Genomic DNA, 15,008 nt, shown 5'->3' on the forward strand with positions numbered 1-15,008 from the left:
CTAATGCACCATTTTGAAAGAATCCTGGGAGATTTTGAGGAAAACACTCATTTATCATAAAATCTGAGTGACTCTGTTCTTCTGGAACAAACATACATATTTTCTGATGGTCCTTTTGTTCCTATTTATGGGAGGGATCCAGTTTATCAGCATACAGTTCTAACAGTAGAGGCAGGTGTTTCTGATAGCCTGGAGAGCTAAATACTGTGCTATTGGATACCTGAATGGCATCAATCCTGAGATTCAGAGGCACCCACTTGTCTCTATTGCCTCTATAGAGAACTTTGACAATTCCTTCAGTAGGTCAAAGTTAGATGCTTAAACTGGGTGGGAGAGACCACTCCATGATTTTCTGCCTGTTACATGGTCTCTAGATGTGTTCAGCCCTCCAGAGTGCTAAGCCTTATATAGTCAAAAGGGAGATAAAATCCCATGCCCAAAAAGTCTACAGTCAAAACAGGGGAGACAGACACATGATGGGGGGGAAGCTGGGAAGATGATATGAATTTGAATAACTGGTTACTTGTGCGGCTGAAAAGAGAAACCGCATCTAGAAAGCCCCACTCCAGTAACTGGGTGTGCAGACCACGCTACCAATACACCATATTAAGCACAGTTCTAGAGACAAAAGGGAGAGAGCACATCAATGGCAGCAAAAGAGAGTAGCAAAAGTAGATTGAGACCTCTACTTTGGCAATCCCAGAAATGGGTTCAGACTGGGAATCAGAGGGAGAAGTGTACATCCCTGGGTGACTGCACAATGCAGTAGGGAGAGGAAAGCACCAAAGCGCCATCCTGTCCTGAACACCAAAACTTTTCATTTTTTTACTTTGGGTTCTGATATTTTATGGCAATCTAAACTTTCAATTTTATCATATGCAGACAATATATAACAGGACTTATTTATACTGTTAATAACTTCTAAGCCACATCCTTTTTTCTTTTTACTGCAGAAAAGCTATTTTCTGTATAAAAAAAAAAAAAATCTGCTGCTCAGAGTTGTCTAGGAGCAATCTGCATCAGTGATTGGATTATGTACTAACAGCATTACTTATCCCCATCTGAGAGGTACCCTACAGGGAAAAGCTCCAAAGAAAGACACTGCATTAAGGGAAGATTTGGAAGTCTGATTGCATTCTGTTTCCATCTCTCTGCAGGGCTAGCTGTCAATGGCATTCAGAGCCGCGCAGCAGAAAAGGAAAAACAGCTCTCCTTCTTAAGCGTTGTGAGTCATCAGTGATTGAAAGCATCTTTACCCCAGTTTAAGGTCTGGCCAGGGGATGTGATCCAGAGTTCACTGACAATTTGTGCTGACTTCATACAGGTTCAGCTACGACCTGTATTTTTCAGTTGGAAACTGATTATTTTGCAGTATCATGAAAGTGAAGGAACAAAGTGTGTAAATCTTATAGTGAAGATGCAGATCATAACTATAAACATTCTCTCAAGCAGTGAAACTGGATCCAGATGGTATACAATATTAAACCAGAAAATCTGGATCCAGATGGTTATACAATATTAAACTAGTGATATCTCTCTAAGCACATTTAAAAATAATTAATATTACCATGGATTTCCTCCAGACTTCTTCCCTATCACGAATATAGAGCAGTACGTTCCCTTAGGAGGGGAAAATTGCAGAGTTTTCTGTGTTAACCACTAAGTAACTTATTTACCTCCATCATCCAGTGATCCAGTAGGTCATGGCTTGAATGCTAAGGGTTGGAGAGACTGGCAGATCTCAATAGTTTTCCACTGAACCCCTTCATGGAATAGTTTCTTAAATGTGGAATAGCTTCCCCAAATGTCCCCGAAACCTGTGCTATGGTGTCTTAACTCTCTGGAAGAACCACCTAGAGCCAAAACCATAGATAATTTACAGAATTGAAAATAGACACGAGTGTGTAGAAACACACAGAAATACATGGATATATGCCTTGTCATACCTGAGTTTCAATGTATTTTGACATATATGATCCTAAAATCTTGAATAGAAGGAATTCTCCACACTAGAAAGATTCTGACTTTTCTCTCAGAGTACATTCTTGATTGTATGTTTTCAGCCTGAACATAGGGTTACAACACTGGAAAACTACTCAGTATTGAAATTCAGATCTAATTGTCTACTAAAATGTTTTATCTGCACGAACAGGAAATAGCTGCTTGCAAAAGGTATGAGCAATTTAAAAATCTTCAGTCTTTTTATACATACTGCATATCACAGAGCAGCAGCTGCATGGAAAAACAAGAAGTAAAGATGAAAAATGCAAATACATCTACAAATTAAACCCAATATTTTTTTCAATAGAAGTTATTGCTCATGAGATGGGGAGATTGGTGTCTATTTTAACATTTGAGGGTCAGAACCTCCAGAAGTATCATATAATTTAACTCCAGTAAAGTAAATAGGCAGCAACTGAATATCTGCCCTTGGGATATCATATGCATAATTTGTTTATTATTTTCCTTTATGTAAAATAAAATTAGCATAGAATACTTTTTGCCCTTTGTATATGAAAAAATGTGTAGTGCTTTCCATTGCTTAGTGCTGGTACTTGTCCTCAGATCTTATTCAAGTGTTTTAATGCTTAAAAAGTCCTAAGGGACTACTGAATGAGGTTTTGCTTCACTCAGTTAGCACCTTCCTATATATATACAGATTAAGGTCTTACTGGCAGCAAGTCACAGTTACCACATCTGTACTGCTTTTTTTTCCATTAATATATTTCCAAGTTTTTCTGTCAGTCAAGATTAGCACAATATAATCTAGGAAGATTCAAGTATGACATTTTGAAATTACTTAGGATCATTGTTTAGCCTATTACACAATGTATTAGGTTTTGATTTTTATTTTTAAAAATTGTGTTTTAATGTTAACTCTGCTACTTGCTTTTTGGATCTGGGCAAGTCACTTTATCTTAATCTTCTCTCATTGCTGTGTCTTGAGTGAAGATTGCTGAATGTCCCCAACAGCTTCTAGTGTCACTGTCATCAGAGCAACAATAATAGCAAACAGCACTGAATTATAAAAAATACCTCAGAAAAGCAGAAGTGAGAATTTATATATTGCAGTTTCAAATATTTAGACAATTGACAAATACTTCCCTTGTCTCTGCAGCCTTGCAGCTTTGAAAGCCAGACGAGAATATGTTTCAAAGGCAAACAAACCAAAACAAAACAAACCCTCACATAGATTAAAATGTGACAAGGTAATATTACTAAAATGTTAGGTATGTTAGGTATCTACAGGAAAGGAAATTATAGTATTTCTGATTGAAGCAGCCTCTCACAGGGTCATCTAAAGATTTCAAAACAATGAAGACAAGTGCCAGAATATTTTGAATTCTTCTTAACAGTGTTAGCAATGATAGCAGATGATCTTGCTTCCAAAGTCAGAAATAAAACCAATGAGCTGCAAAGGCATTTGCTTTTTCATATTTTTTCTGTTTCACCTACCTACTTCTTGTCCTTCACCTTGCTATGTCTCATTGATGAACAATATAAGCTTGAAAAAAAAGTTCTGCATTCTTTATTCACATACTTCATTTCTCTTAAGATACAGACTCTTAACAGCTTGAGATAAGGATACTGCAGACTTCAGCTTTATAGGAACAGCTATTACATTTTGATACGCGTTTATCATGACATGCATTTCTCTAACAGCACCTCCAAACCGCACCCCATATTAACTTCCTTCCTTCGTGGTTGAGCTGGAAACCTGTGACTGTCTATGGCACTGCTTACATAGCCTCATGTCACCTGAGACATCACTTCAGTGAGTAATGTGATGTAAGGAGAAAGGGACCAGAGGAAGAGCTGCATGTAAGAAAAGATGGAATTTGTCTGGTCACATGATGGAGAACGGGCCGTGATGCTGCTCTGCACACGCCCGCCCCCCGCTATGGCAGATCTGCTGAGCATGGGGTCCGAGGAAGAGGCACAGGTCAGACCATCCTGATGCAGGTGAGGTGTAGTGGAGCTAAACTGTGGATGCATGGGCTGTAGGCACTGCCCACGACAAGAGAACATGGACTGGGAGCCAAATGGGCAGACGTGCTGTGAGGAGCTTGGCAGGCCTGTTGCAGGTCCCAGCCAACACGTGCTAGTTCAGCTGCCTGTAAGACCCTGTTGTGAATTTTCTAGGCCAAATGGAAGAGTCAGAGGCCCAGACCATAGCCCATAAAAGAGGAAAGATGCTGGGGAGCCCTTAGGGGCTTTCTGTTATTGCAACTGATATGGATGTCCTGGTGTTAGTTTCAGCCGCTGGCTGGATGAATGCTGACAAAATTGCACGTTTCTTTTTCAAGCTTATGGCAGCAAAAGGGGGAAAGGGAGATTTCTTGCTCTGCTGGCTCCTCAGGGAACCACAGAGATCATCCCAATAGGCAAGAGATCAGCACCATTCATTATTCCTGCCAATGATATATCCAGCATGTCTAAGCTTTAATTAGCCTTCAAAATCCTGTATGTCACCCACCCAGCACTACTCATTTAACAGCACCCACCACCCAACCCATTAGGGAGTGCCACATTTGGGCATAAATAGGACTCCTAAGTGTTTGATCCAGACACTTGAAACCCCCATACAGTCTCCTGCCCTTTCTGTGATGTTTAGGTACCACTCAAAATTCTGCTGTGGCAAGAGAGAAAACAGAGCTGTTTTCTTTTTTCTTTTTTCTTTTTCTTTTTTTTCTTCTTTTCTTTTTTTTTTTAATACACACCTCAGTGTAGGACACTGATTACTGAAAATCACAAGCTCACTGTTCTCGGAAGTTTGACACTGGAATTAGCATAATCTAACAATTATCTTATTATTGAAGACACTTCCATGGGACACAGTAGCAAATTTCTCCCTCTGGTTTCCCACTAATGTGTTAATGTAATGCAATGTAATAAATGCAGAGAAGTTTACCTTCATTATTTTTTTAAGCCCAAAAGTTTTATCCTTCTAGTTCAGATTGTCAGCTGAATTCATTCAGTGATGATCAGAGCTTGAGCTCTGATGTGCCTATTAGTGATGTCCTCTGCTTCTCTTATCTACCCGATCCTTAGATGAAATCCACTGATGTAATTACACCAGAGAGACTAGAACGACATGGGTATATTTCAGCTGAGGATCCACCCTAGTGAATACAGTTGAACATGGGAGTTTTCAGCTGAGATGTGATGTCGAAGAATAGAGAGCACTTTTTTAAACTGGCATTGAAAATTCCCTTAAATAATGGGACTCTCAGTGTAACATTCATTTGTATTAAAAAAGAACTCTGATTTAATCAAGCCATATCTAAATCCCTACCTGAATCTTGCATCTAATTATGCTTTAGAATAAATTTTTGTATTCCCCTTACCCATCCTCACTTAGGATTCAGGCAGAAAATAATGAGCTTTAGCAGTAGGTAGGTGTTTAAACCTCTTCTGATCTTGAAGAGGTAGAAACAGAACAAATGAGACCCTCTGTCGTTGAGCTCTGATGTGTGTGGCGACACAAGCAGGGCTCTGGGCAAGGGATTGTCTCTATACACTTGATTTGCAGAGCATGACACACGCAGGAGCACCTATTCTCTCCACATTTGTTTGCCTGATTTTGATGAGACACAATGAAATGGCAGATCTAAGGAAAGACATAACGCTTCGCCCATGGCAGTTTTGCACCTAAGCCAGCTGTAGCAAATTATATCCTATCAGAGACATCACGGACAGCAGCAAAGGCAGCAGCAACTGCCATGAGCTAAAGATGTCAGCACAGACCATTCACAGCTTGAACTGAAGCCCACCGAAGACTTCCACAACACAGCAAAAGGCTTCAGATTGCCCTGAACACAGAACTTCTTGTAAGAGTTTGTCCTTCCGTTGGCTCCCTTCTTTTCCCAGCTGACAACAGCCTAAGAGAAGTATTCTCAGGAAAATGAAATCACGTGCTACAGCTACTTCCAGCTACAAAAGAATATATTGTAATCGAGCATTTTAGAACCACAATATTTTAACATTCATTTTATTCAAATATTTCCCGTTAGAGGGGGTATTGCCATTTTTAGGTTCATCCTGACCATAACCAATATCCCGTGCCAGTTTTTAGAAAAAAAATATTGCAGGCCTTCAAACAGTTCCTTAATGAATGCCACTTTGGTGCACACATCTTCATGTAGTATTTTAAAAGTCAGTTTCACAAAAAACTGCACTAATAAAATGCCTGTTTAGCAAAGGTTTTAAAACCCTATGTGATCACTATTTATTCTGTGCTAGTAGAGAAAAACCAAGAAGCACATCAGTCAAGAAAGATTGAGAATCTTGAGGATAAACATAGATAGTGAGACTTCTTGGGAAGGTAATATATGTAGCTCAACAGCAGCTGAATAATAAGCAAGAAGGACTTGTAATGGCAAGGGATAACCTTCTGGTTGGGGCTGGGCCAAAAATGCATCAATATGGTTAATGCATGAAAAATGACAGGAAAAAACAGCAAAGACTGGGAAACTGCTGAGGCGAATACAATTAAAACCGACACCCTGCACTGAATGGGACTAACTCTGACGAAAAGCCATTTCCATGTCTCTTATGGAAATTTTTCTGGATAAAAACATTACCTAACTTTTCACGCAGAAAAGAAATCTGGAATCCAGCCTTTTGCAGAGTTCATGCTCCTATTTTTAAACCTCCTTTTAGTTCAGATTTCCTCTATTTCAGTAGGTTAGAAGTTCACATTTCCAGCTAACATTCTGGACTTTTACCTTTGCAGTGAACAGTCTTTGGCAAATGTGATATAAATAACAGCAAAAATCCCTCTTGACAGCACATATCTTCTTTACATTCACTGGACCTGGCTAGCAGCACTAACACCCTTGGAAAACAGGCCCTTTACCTCTGAACACAGTGAGGTCTGATCTTTCCACCAGTTTTAAGTAAGCTTAATGCCCTGTGCACTCTCAACAGATAGACTTTCTACCTACCCACACTTCACCTTTTCAGTGCTGCCATTCCCTACAGAGCAGCTGCCACGTGAAAACCCATGGGTAGTTTGTGTTAGTCATAGACAAAGCGATTCCTTGTACTGGTGTGTTGAATATCCAAAGCATTTTGACACCTTGCAGGATGAAAGGTACAATGTAATATGATTATCATGACTGTACCATCGATCCCTGCTGAAAGTGTCTGAAGGATCCTTCATTATCTTGTTAGCTGAAGGTGCTTGGTTTTGCTATTTTAATTATCCTATTAGCTTCAGTTTCTTCCTTTAGAACTCTTTGCTATCAATACATCTGGCCTTTTAAAGTGGTTTCTGCTACAGGGAGAAGGTAAAGAAGCAGGGAAATCCTATGCCAAAGCTGCATGCAGGGTTACCAAGTCTGAAGACAGTAGTACACCATAATTACTTCTGGGAAGAAGGAAAAAAATAAGGGAGAGGGAGAGGGAGAGGGAGAGGGAGAGGGAGAGGGAGAGGGAGGGGGAGGGGGAGAGGGAGAGGGAGAGGGAGGGGGAGGGGGAGAGGGAGGGGGAGAGGGAAGGGAAGGGAAGGGAAGGGAAGGGAAGGGAAGGGAAGGGAAGGGAAGGGAAGGGAAGGGAAGGGAAGGGAAGGGAAGGGAAGGGAAGGGAAGGGAAGGGAAGGGAAGGCAAGGGAAGGCAAGGGAAGGCAAGGCAAGGGAAGGCAAGGCAAGGGAAGGCAAGGGAAGGGAAGGGAAGGGAAGGGAAAAGGCTATGTCACAAGCATAATTGTTGTACCACATATCCACATGATATTCTTACCATTTGTCAGCAAAGCCTGTGGGAGGAAAGCAAAGACCTCTGAACTCTGTTACCCCTTTCCTCAGAGGAATATAAACAGTGTGCTGACATCAGTGTCTTGCCCTAGCTTTCCCTCTTTGCCTCATTCTGATTTTGCCCTGCAAGTCATGGCCCTTTTTGTTAAATATATTAAACTTTGTTTGCAAATATTCTGGTTTTAGATTATTGAGCCTTCCATCAAGGTTCCCAAGGGCAGGGCGTGAGAGTGTCTGGTTGGACCTACTCATCAGCAAGCTCTTCCTTCATTTTAACACATCTCTTTATATATAGTGATAAGAAAGTAGAGAGGGGAGGAAGAAAAACTATTAATTGAAAATTGAACTATAGCCCATGAAATAAAGGTCTTGGATGTCTACTAAAACTCACAGCTTTGATAATGTCTTCTAACTTAAGATATAACTTGTGGTATCATTCATCTTTGACTTTTCATTTCTTCAAATAAGTGCTTAAAAATAATGGTTTTCACTTTCCAAAGGAAGCAGAAAATCCAGCTGAGCGCTTACTTTGGCCTTCACTTGCAAAAGAATATCATAAAGGCAACAAAAATGTGCACTGATACCCAATGAGTGTAAAGGCAAATTTCTCAGATGCACAGTAAAAAAAAAAAACAAAAACCCAAAACTTTTATAGCCTGGACACACCAGGTGAAATTCATCTGCCCTGACACTGGTGCCAGAGTTAGTGGCATAATTCTATGTTGTCAGTAGAGTGAAATAGGCACCTCCAGGAGACAATTGTTTTCATCCAGAGACAGATGCATGCGACAGGTCACATGAATTGCCCTTTGGAGATACTTATTTCTCTCATTAACTATGGAGGGACTCTACAGATGCCTTAACTCAGGCTAGATTAATCTCACTGAGAATGACCTTCCCATATGAAATCCAGGTGTCTACCTGTTCTGTTAAAGAATTCTAGAAGCACCAGAAAAATCTAGTTAACCAATCCAAGCTCACAAAAGAGAAAATTAAAAAGGCAAAAGACATTGTACCAATTTAAAATAGAATGTAAGAATCCAAGGGAAAGAAAATGATGACATTAAATAGGAAATATTAGGCTAGAGAGTAGCAAAAAGCTAACCTCAGCCAATACAAAGTCACCTTTGAATAGTCACAGACAGTTAATGCTGCAGGGAATGAGTTCCAGAGTCTGAAAATGTCACTTTATGCATTGTTAAAAACACCTGTCTTCAACACAAAAATAAACAAACAAATGGAAAAACACTACGTGTATTATACCAGAAATGAACTGGGTGTTGGGGTTTTTCTTTTTTCAGTGTTACATGTTCAAGGCATTTAAGAAAAACAGAATATCAATTTAATTTCTATGTCTTGAAATCTTCCAGTAGACAAACTGACTGTCCCTAATCAAAAAAGGCCAATGTTGTCTAAATTGTAACATCCATAGTAGCAGCCACTAAATTTGCCTTTATCTTAAAAAGAGTAAAGTAGAGCAAATTCCTAGTCACACTGTAGTGTCTTTGACCTTTAAGGAGGTTTGGAAGAGGACTCTGGAAAACAGTGGCTCAGTGGAGCATTTCAAGTGCTAGATTCAAGATCAACATTACCCCAGACTTCTGGCAAGTGTCATGAAATGCAAGACGTGTTAGTAGGCCAGAGGCTTTGAATGCATCCTGGGTCAAAACACAGATCCTTTCTAACGACCAACTTACTGAAAACTCAGTGGGAATTTTAGACTGGGCAAAAGATTATGGAGAAGATCATACTGGGTACTGTTGAAAGGCATTTGAACAATAATGCAATCATCAAGCACAGTCAGCATGGGTTCACAAAGGGAAAGTCCTGCCTAACTAATCTGCTATCCCTCTCTGAAAAGGTCACCCGCCCAGAGGAAGAAGGGAAGGCGGTGGATGTAGTTTTGGGGGATTTGAGTAAGGCTTTTGATACTGTCCCTCACAGCATCCTTCTGGACAAGCTGTCCAGTGGTGGGATGAGCAGGCATACGGTGTGCTGGGTGAAGAACTGGCTGAACAGCAGGGCTCCAGGGGTTGTAGTGAATGGGGCCCCATCTGGCTGGCAACTGGTTACCAGCGGTATTCCTCAAGCTCAATTCTATAGCCAGTTCTGTTCAATCTATTTATCCATGATCTGGATACAGGAGTTGAATGCACCGTTAGCAAGTTTGCTGATGATACCAAACTGGAAGGTGCTGTTGACTCTCTTGAGGAACAAAAGGCCTTGCAGCGAGATCTAGACAGATTGGAGCATTGGACAATCATTAATGGGATGAAATTTGACAAGTTCCAAATGCCGGATTCTGCACCTGGGATAGAATAACACCAAGCACAAGTATAAATTGGGAGAGAAGTGCCTGGAAAGCAGCCCCGCAGAAAGGGATCTGGGGCTGCTGGTTGGCAGCAGGCTCGGTATGAGTCCGCAGTGTGTCCTGGCAGCCACGAGGGCAAACCGCCTCCTGGGTGCATCAAACACAGCATAACCAGTCGGTCAAAAGAGGTGATTATCCCGCTGTACTCAGCGTTGCTGAGGCCTCACCTTGAGTACTGTGTGCAGTTCTGGGCCCCACAACTTAAGAAGGATGTGAAGGTCCTTGAGTGTATCCAGAGGAGGGAAACAAAGCTGAGGACAGGCCAGGAAGGCCTGTCCTATGGGGAGTGGCTAAGGGCTCTGGGCTTGTCTGGTTTGGAGAAAAGGAGGCTGAGGGGTGAACCCATTGCTCTCTGCAGCTTCCTGAGGAGGGCAAGTGGAGAGGGAGGTGCAGATCTCAGTGGAATGGTTCAAAGCTACATGAGGGAAGGTTTAGGCTGGACAGCAGGAAGCATTTTTTTGCCAAGAGGGTTGTCAAACACTGGAACAGGCTTCTTGGAGACATGGTCAATGCTCGAAGCCTGTCAGTGTTTAAGAGGCACTTCATTAAGGACAATGCCCTTAATAACATGCTTTGCCTTTTGGTCAGCCCTGAATTGGTCAGGAAGTTGGACTAGATGATCATTGTAGGTCCCTTCCAGCTGAAATATTCTATTCTTGGGGAACTGTATCTACAATTAGCTAGAAACAAGAGAGTCACAAAAGCAAAGGACAGCAAACAAGCGGAAGCATGTCTCTGAAGCTTTCCAGTGCTGACAAGGCATTAGGGAGAGGTAAACACAGCAGGCAGCCCCAGCAGAGTTATTCAATACCAGCATGCTTAGGATATCCTTCTGAGAAAAGGGAAAAGTGGTTTTCAATCTACCGGTTTGCCTCCAGATCAAGTATTCTTGTGCCTAGTATAATGAAGAATAATGCCACTGCTTTCCAAAGAATGAAGGGTGCTCAGCTTGTCATGATCATGGCATGTGGGAGCGTCCAGGACAAGCGCCTAGCTACCCCTCTGACGGTTCTGTATTACTAGAAGGAAAAAGGGACTGAACTTCTAACTCACCTCGCCTGCATGCGGGTCATCCTGCAGGGGACAGACATTATCATTTTACGCAACTAAAAGGGATACCTGAATATCAAATCCTGCTAGGATGCAATGGGACTGTGCTGCTTATGTGCCAGACTCCACTTAAAAATTAGTTTTGATGTTTTCCAGAGTCCTTTTCCAAACCTCCTTAAAGGTCAAATACCAGTTACTTCCTTGAATGTATCAGGGACAGACAAGAGTTCAGCTCCACACACTACGTTTTAAGACTGTTATTTTTAATGCAATTTGAATTTAGATGCGGCTTGTAGCTACATGGTTGTAAAGTCAGAACAACTTCACTGAAGGGTCTTCTTACAAAGAAGCTGTAACTCTCAGCTGCTGTGCAGGTAGGCTTTTGCTCCTGACTTCAGTAGGAGTTTACCTCCAGGTTTTCAACTTGCATTAATTAAATGAGAGTATCATCAATCACTTGATTTCTCTGTTTACCTCATCATTGTTCAAACAGTTTTATTTATCTGTTTCCTGCCTCCACTCAATAATATTTGTAATGTCTTATGAAAATGTGTTTTTGAAAAACACAAAATAAGGAATGCAAACAGGACCTCCTATTGCCTCGCCACATAATAAAAATCTGAATCTAAATCGTTCTATGGCAACAGGCTGAGAAAAGTATGTTTACAATTACTTTATTTTCATGTATAAACTGCACATCTAAAGCACACTTGGTGAACAAGTAAACAATTTAATTTGGTTGGTAGGTTGGGTTTTGGTTTGGGTGGGTTTTTTTTGGGGGGGAGTGTTTCTATTTTGGTTTTTTTGGTAGGAAATAAACAAGAAGAAGGGGGAATAATCAAACCCACCCAGCATCAGCAAACTTTTCTCATTACACTCTGAGGAATAGCAAGATGGGGAAAATAGCAGATCATTATGTCTGATGAGTATAATTACACTTTTTCAAAAAGGGGGGAAATCTAGGCTTATCACTCCACCTGGTTTTTTTTAATAGATACCTTTAAATTCCACTGAACATGCAGCAGCAGAAAAATTATTCCTTCTTGCTGTTTGATGGCCTCCAGTAATGCTTAAGAAAAATTGTTTTCCATTCCACTGAACTGTAAAATAAACAAAACAAACCCTTCACTAAATGCTCTAAAGGCCAAAGGGTCTCAGTGAATGAACTTCAAATGGCTGCTTTGCTCATCATAGAAAAAATCCATTATGTGACTGTGTTTAGAAATGGTCTAGCACATTTTGGGTGCTATAGCATTTTAAAATAATAAGGTTTGGAAATAAATAATAAAATGTTGAAGAGGCAGAAACTAAGTTGCTCCCTAAATCTAAATACAAATGTATTTCAATGTCATTTTCTATACACAGAGAAATGCATAGAACTAAATAAGTTCTATCATTTATAGTGAACGTTATGTTTTCCTGTACTTTTCAGCTTACTTTCATTCCTTTCATGAAAGAGAATCTCATGACCTTTTCAGTATTAGCCTCAAGACATAGCTGAGCTATTCTTTTCATATAGAAACCCAAGACCCCAGCTGGCTAGCATGAAAGCTAACTTTGCTGACAAATCTCTAAGAAAACATGTGATAATTTTCATCTGTATTTTGGGGATATTTTTTTCCTTTTACAGAAGCTATCAATGCATTTAAATATAACAGTTTTCTGTATGTTTTTTCCTTCTGAGACCAAGCATTAATTAACATGTTGTCCTGAGTGTTATAGGCTAACAAAAGATCGACTATACAGCAGAATCATAAGACTTTCTGGCAACTGCCTCTTTTACTGCACCTGTTAGAAAATGTACTACAGGTGTTTTAGGATTCCTAACCTCTTATTCATCACCAGAAAATAAAATCCCTATAGTATCTGTTCTGTTGTAAGCTCCATTAGGAGATGATTTCCAGCCTCTCAGCAGGATTTCCAAGAGCTTCACTGTAAAGTTTACTTTCTTTATAACAGACAAACAATCAGGACAGAGCTTTTCCTTAGAAGATTTCTCTTCTCTGGTTTTGTTACGTAGGTTTCTTCTACTGGTATATGCTAAGTCCTCGGGATTATCTATTAACAGTGTTAGTAGGTAATGAAATACAAAAGACATGCTTGAAAATCCAGGCCTGAACTTCAAAAAATACCCCTCAAAAAGGGCTTTGGAACTGTATCTTAAAGACATCTGCAGGGGCTCTTTAAAACCTGCCCTTGCACCCATCTTCATTCACAGACATTCAAATCCAACATCCCTCTGATTCCCTTCAGAACTTCTGTCTGACCAAGACAGCCACATTGCTAAAGCAGATATAGCTACTGGGAAAGCCTGTTTGCAGGCCTCCAGATGTAGTTGCCACCTACGCACTCCCACTGCAGCACCTGGTAAAAGTAGAAGCCACACAGGTTTGTAGCTTCTATAGGATGAGGCATTCAGCTATTTGGTTTGTGTATATCCTTTACCAGCTGCTGTCCGTCATCTTCAAGAAAAAACAGCAGGTTGGAAAGGATTTGATTCGCAAGATGCCACGTGGAGCATGCTGAGGGAGAGGAATACAAAATAGTCCAGATTTTCCTTGCAGTTTGGAAGCAGTGGCTATGACACAGGTTTCAATGAACTTTACCTGACCATACACCTTACGTGGAGTCTCTATTAACAGCTTTGGACCTTCCATTAAGCCAAGTCCTATCACACCCTACCCACGTACAGCATGCTTGTCTAACATTAGGCACTCTGAATAGGTTCTTCAGAAAATTACCATTAAAACCTCTTGGCTGGAGAAGTGTCAGATTGCCTGTGCAATTGGATTGTATAGCCCTGCAGGGCAGTATGTTCTCCATCACACAGGGTTCAGAAACATTCAATTTTCAACACCATATATTCAATTTTGTCTCAGAAAGTACTAGACACGCAGCTGGGGAGCAGGTAGTACTTAACTAGACAAAGGATGACACAACATCACTGGTCATGCCGTTAGTAAATAATTTCATCTAGTGTAAGACTCAGAACTATGTGACACAGAAGTGGTCAGATGTGGAGGAGAACTCAAAATACAAAGGGAAAGCAATGCCTAACAGTTATCAAAGTATGACTTGGTCATAGAACCATGCCTCACACAGACTAGTATTACTGGCAAAGTGGAACAGAATTTCCTTAGTGTCTATCCCTGTCTAACTTGTACTTGGCAACTGCTGAGCTGCTGTTACCAGGATAAGACTGTGACTGCTTCTAGTCCTACGTGATGTGACTGCATTTGGACATTAAGGTATAGGGAAATGAGAAGATGATCTTTTAAACTACTGCAGAACAGTTACATGAGAAATTCAGTATATATTGGTGACTTGTGTGTTTTTCGAAAGTCTTTTAAGATGCTGATTGCTTGGGTTGGCTCCCAGCATGAATTGGTCATTAGAAGGAAGAGCTGAAGCAACTGTCATCAAATGAAACATTGGTGACATCAAAACCATACACACACTACTCTTCCAGCTTTGCCTCTAGCAGTAACAAATAGCTATTGAACCTGCAATGCAATCTTCCCAACAAGTGTGTAAATAAAGCTGCACCTAATAATGCTGTTCTTTCTTGACTTATCAGATGAAATTCTGTTCTGTCCCAGTAGATATGAAACTTTTCTATCATTCAAAGTAAATATATGCTAATTCCAGAAAGCTTTGTTTCTGAAGGAAAAAAAAATGCTCTCCTTCTCTGGCGTGGAAGTAGTTCTACCTATAAATTAAGCTGTTGTATACAATATTTAGAATTATTACCAACTCTGAAAACTCCAATAATTCCCACAGAAATAACATGTCTGTCATAAAATTCTCTTGGGTTATGGTGCCATTTGCCAGCT

Source organism: Phalacrocorax aristotelis, chromosome 3 (genome assembly GCF_949628215.1).
Source record: "Phalacrocorax aristotelis chromosome 3, bGulAri2.1, whole genome shotgun sequence".
NCBI lineage: Eukaryota > Metazoa > Chordata > Aves > Suliformes > Phalacrocoracidae > Phalacrocorax > Phalacrocorax aristotelis.